Genomic DNA, 5,486 nt, shown 5'->3' on the forward strand with positions numbered 1-5,486 from the left:
CTAGAGAAACGGAGTAGGAGATGATAGATAGGTAATGTGGACGAAAGGGGCCACAGGCTACTCTGACCGTTCAGGGAGGCCGGCATGGCGGTCTCACAAACTCAGAGACCTACAGTCACCACAAAGGACGGTCTGAAAACTTTCACTGAAAACAGTGATGGTGGGTAGTTACGTCCTAGGCCGGTATCTTCACTGACAAGATCAACCCTTACCGTAACTGAGCCTATCTGTCCTTTTGCATCTATAATAACATACCCTTGAAATGTCTGGGTAACCTGTGACTTCCCTTTATCTGGAGCCCCTGGGGCACAACCAAATGTGCTGGGTGCCAGGACAGAGACCACAAATTCCTTCATCGTCATGTTCATTGTTCCTGCTCCCACCTAAGTATGTGTCTCTCATTTTACTTTTTATCCAATCCCAGCCCCCCCCCCCCCGCCTTGCTTTCTCCCACCTCTAGTCTATCACCAATGGGTTTCATGTAACTCACCTACGTCCCTTTCCTTTGATTGCAAATGTATAAATACAGATGTAACCCGCCATTCTCCGGAGCATTATCTCAATTCGTTGAGGTTCTGCTTCCCAGCATGTGTTGACCGTTTGGCTCAAATAAACTCACAAAAATTCTTTACAGGTTTCAGTGTTTTTTTACGTCAACAGTAGATAGACAGACAGCTAGATATTGTAAGGAATTAGCAAGTCAGCATTTGGAAGGGGGGCCTGCAGACCTGAGGCCTGGGAGAGCTGACGGTCCGTCTGAGCCCGAGGCTGTCTGCTGCAGACCCCGGCAGAGCTCCAGTTGCCGGTCAAGCCCGAGGGCCACCTGCTGGAGAATTCTCTTGCTGGGGGAAGACCGTCTTTTTGTTCTTGGCTGGCCTTCCACTGGTGGGGTGTGGCCCACCCGCATTTTGGAGGGCCGTCTGCTTACTCAAAGTCCACCAATTTAAATGTCAGTCTCTTCCCCAAACGCTCACAGAAACACGCAGAGCAAGGTTGGATCACATACCTAGGCGCCCTGAGGCCCAGCCAAGCGGGCACATAAATTAACCCCCACCCTGCACAAAGTGAAGGTGCAACCTCAGGCGTGCGGCACACTTACGGATCTGCGGGTGAAGGAGAGAGATCTAGAAGGAGGTCGGAAAGACGCTCAGTCCCCGCTCAGAGGCAGGCTCCTGAGTACAGGTATGCATTGCTTCGTTTTCTGTAGAATGAGCGAGACTGCACTTTTTGTTAACAACCTCATCCTCATCAGCATCACGCTCACGTTTACAAAAGCAATGGGGCTTTTAAAAATGCTGGATTGCTCGCAGAGAGCACATGCTGGAGGCGTGTCCGAACCCTGGCGCCCCTCCCCAGAGGCCGCTGACCAGAGGCTGCTCAGAGAGCGGAAACTCTCCAGTGAAGCTTTCACCGCAAACGGGAGCGCCGCCTTTCCCCTTAAATGCCAAGGTGGCAGAGGAACCGTTGCTGAAGACCTGCCTGTGTCTTAACGATGGAAGGGTTCGATTCGGTTTTTCCCTGAGAGCACAGCGCGAGCTGGAGGACAAGGTGTGGCTGAGGGGCATCCAGGAGATGCCAGGAATGGACAACCGCGGGCTCAGCGGGCTGCTGCAGGCGGTAGGAGCCAGCCTCGCCCCCTGCAGGCCCCAGCTGGCCCTCAGCCAGGGGACGTGCGGGAAGGTGCTGCTCATCAGGCGTTCCCCACCTGTCCCGGCCCTCCACCAATCTCATGCAGGTGGAGCCCTTCCAGGACTCTAAACCGAAGGTCTAAGGAGCCCCACACAGGTGTTGGTTTGTTGGTAAAATACCTGCCTCTGGCAGGAGAGGAGGAAGCTCCTGGCCGATGACCTACTGCTCTGGGCAGAGACCCCACTGAAACCATTTACCAGAGAAAACTCAACCTGGAGGACTTATTCCAGGGGTCCTCAAACTCTTTAAACAGGGGGCCAGTTCACTGTCCCTCAGACCGCTGGAGGGCCGGGCTATAGTTTACAAAAAAACTATGAACAAATTCCTATGCACACGGCACATATCTTATTTTGAAGTAAAAAGACAAAACGGGAACAAATACAATATTTGTGTTTGCATGTGGCCCGCGGGCCGTGGTTTGAGGACCCCTGACTTATTCACTCTGAAATGTCTGTGGAATGTGGCCATTCTGCAGGCCGTTAACTCCATTAATTACAACACAGTTCAGGAGGTAAGCCTTCACTAAGGGTTCCTAAGGCTCCAAGGCCCCTGCAGCATGTTGGGCTCCCCCACACACACCACCCGGGACCCCCAAGCCGAGGGAGAGAAGGAAGAAACGAATATTTGCTGAGGGCCCAGCATTCTCCTGTGTCATGGCTCCACAGACACTCTAGGCAGGGATTACCAGGCTCCGAGAGGACCACGGTGTCCAAGGTCAAACCTCAAACCAAGAGCAGGGCGGGGATTTGGGATCTTTTGGCTTTGAGTTCAGTGTGCTCACAGCCTCTTCTCACCCAGTCGTTTAGAAAAGATAACAAGACCGTCAAACAAAGAAAACAGCTTCGCTGTCCGTTCTCTGTTCGCTGTCTGTTCCCTAGAGATCTCCCCAGCGCATTGGCGGGGGTGTTTACCACGCGCAGGGTTTACTAGGACGGAACTCCTAGAGCAGTGGTCGGCAAACTGCGGCGCGGCAAGCCGCGGCTCGCGAGCCACATGCGGCTCTTTGGCCCCTTGAGTGTGGCTCTTCCACAAAATACCGGCTCTTCCACAAAATACCGACTTCTGCCCATGGGCCACGAAGTTTCAATCACACTGTACGTGCGTGCCCGCATGTGGTGTTTTGTGAAAGAGCCACACTGAAGGGGCCAGAGAGCCGCATGCGGCTCTCGAGCCGCGGTTTGCTGACCTAGAGGACAGAGTCTACTCTGGGCTTTCTAAGCGCCCCCCCAACACTGAGCAGAGAGCTGGCAGAGCGGTTGCAGGGACAGGCTCCCGGGGCACAGTTCACACCCAGGCCCTGCCACTCATGAGCTGGGCGACTCCACACGATGCCCGCCCTCCCTGGGCCTGCACTTCCTGGTCTGTGATCATAACAGTAGCTGTTTTATAGCGGCGTCAGGCAAATTAAATGGGCGAACACGTACTTGCAAAAGACTCAAAGGAGTGTCTGACACGTGTGCTCACTCAATAAATGCGAGCTCTTCATGTGTCCGGGCACTTCCAGAGCCTTCACTTTCTCAACCTGAGTTCTCCCAGGTGCAGAGGAGTTTAGATCTGAGCTGGTCCCTCCTAACGTCCTTAACAAGTCCACAGGGCGCCATTGTTCCCAGGCAGCCTCACCCCTCATTCCAGATGACCATGACCATGTGAGGTGGTGCTCAGTACTTACCTGATGATTGAATGAAAGCAGAGATTTCAGAGACTGAGCTACAGGAGAGCAGTAACGTCTTGCCCAAGGTCACCTGGGGAGGTGGCAGTACAGCCCGGACTTTCTGACAAAGAATTCCTGTGCATGTCTCCTCCCTCCTTCCCTCCCACAGTTCAGTTCCCTGACAGCCCTCCCCCCTGAGGAGCAGTCATCCCCCATCTCCCTCCGCTGGCCTCTCCCCGCCAGAGCTGTCTCTCATTCCGGTCAGCTCGAAATTCGCTGGTCACACAGAAAGCATTTTATCTGACCTTCCACATGCAAATTCTCTCCAATGGGATTTCTTGGTGTCCAGCTCCACCCCAGCCCACATGGCCATAAACACTCGTGTGTCCGCAGCCCAGCCCCGGGGATTCCAGAAATAACAGCAGGGCCCTCCATTAGAAATGCGGGGACATAGGAAGGCATTTCTGCAGGAAGACATCGGCCCTTTCCAGCCCCGGCCTCGCCTGTCCGTCAAAGCACAAAGCAACCTTTACAAGCCGGGACAGGGAGGGGCAGCTGGGCGGGAGCACAGATTTCTGAGAAGTCAGCACCTCCTGCGATCTGTCTGCACGCTCAGATCTTCCTTGCTTGAGATTCTCTACTCTGCTCCCGTCTCCACTTGGAATTTGAAATGCTTTCTTGGCTGTGGCATCCTTTGCTTTCTTTTGAAATAATAATAATAATGATCATTATTATTATTATTCTTTTAAATGTATTTTTATGGATTTCAGAGAGGAAGGGAGAGGGAGAGAGACATAGAAACTTCAACGATGAGAGAGAATCATGGATCGGCTGCCTCCTGCACACCCCACACTGGGGATCAAGCCCGCAGCCAAGGCATGTGCACTGACCGGGAATCGAACCGTGACCTCCTGGTTCATAGGTCGACACTCAACCCCTGAACCATGCCTGCCGTTCTATTTTTTATTATTATTTTTTGGCATCCTTTGCTTTCAGTGACCCATTCTCCCTCGGATGTGCTGGAGCTGGAATCACGGCAGTGTGAGCACAGATGGCGATTTTCACGTTTGGATGACACAAAAGCCGGTTCCCAGGTGCCCAGGACAGCCGCCTTTCTCGGGGGAGGGCACTGGGGAAGTGCCAGGAGAGAAGCGGGGCTGGAGGGCAGGGTCTCTTCTCTGTTAGAGGAAAAGGAAAGTGCCAGCTATGACCCTAAATATAAGGCACGTGGGACAATCTTTCTCACCTCCCAAGGGTGTTCACCAGGAGAAAGGCAGAAGCCACCACCTGGGAGAGTAAGACCAGAAAATAAAAGGTGGGTACACATAACACAACGATGTGGAAAATACGTATTTAGATGCATAACCTGAAAAGGCCAGAAAGAAATATAAAAATGGTTGCTTTTATTTGGTGGGGTGGAGAGGGATTAATGGGTGTTTTTCTCCAAATTATCTCTAAAGTCATTTCTCATTTTAAAGAAAACCATGAAACCTGGCATTGCCAGAGAGACCTGCCTGGACCTTTTGGGAGTATTTTACAGAGGGAATTTCAGGTTTTGGGTGCCAGTCGGAAAACTTGAATTTCTCATGTAAAAGCCAGACAACAGCCACTTTCTCCAGCAGCTAATTCCTCTCTGGCGGAAATGGGATGATTTCTAATTCGCAGTCCCAATCCTAACGTCATTAAAGGCTGGGTTCAGGGTATCGAGCTCCAAACCTTTGTCGCGCATAGGAAGGCGGAGGAAAGAAAGGCGCTTGTGCAACGAAACCGCCGCCGATGGTGTCACCCTCGCGGGCCAGGCCGCAGCTGCCCGGGTCCACGGGAGGCAATGCACCCTCTGCACCACGGCTGCGGCAGGCGACGCCGTGCGGGCCTCCGGCTCCCGTGCCGCACCCACTAGTGCCGGGGACGGCGGGGAGGACGGGGAGTGTCGGTCCCAGCATCGCAATGGCAACAGTGACGTCCTTTTACCCTGGATCTAATTGGAGGAAACCCCGTGGCCAGAGCCGCAGCCTGCCGGCCAACCGAACTTGCCCAGGCCGACCCACCCTGCGAGCCGCCGCTTCCCCGCGCGCCCCGCCCCCTCGGCCCCCTTCCGCGCGCTCAGGCCTCATTGGCCAGCGGCGGGGCGGGAGGCGGGACTCTC

The 5,486-nt window shown here is 53.9% G+C and overlaps 1 long non-coding RNA gene across 2 annotated transcripts; it reads right to left on the reverse strand.

The window, feature by feature from the left end:
* Positions 1-2,172: 2,172 nt before the first annotated feature.
* On the reverse strand, positions 2,173-5,355 carry LOC132213653 (uncharacterized). Of its 2 annotated transcripts, XR_009448044.1 has the most exons (3): positions 5,057-5,355; positions 2,876-3,358; positions 2,173-2,629 (listed from the first exon to the last, which is right to left on the reverse strand). It is a non-coding gene; the product is annotated as an uncharacterized LOC132213653 (long non-coding RNA). The 2 variants fall into 2 exon arrangements; XR_009448043.1 differs by lacking the exons at positions 2,173-2,629; positions 2,876-3,358 and adding an exon at positions 4,298-4,627.
* Between the last annotated feature and the right edge of the window lie 131 nt (positions 5,356-5,486).

The sequence above is a fragment of the Myotis daubentonii genome, chromosome 12 (genome assembly GCF_963259705.1).
Source record: "Myotis daubentonii chromosome 12, mMyoDau2.1, whole genome shotgun sequence".
NCBI lineage: Eukaryota > Metazoa > Chordata > Mammalia > Chiroptera > Vespertilionidae > Myotis > Myotis daubentonii.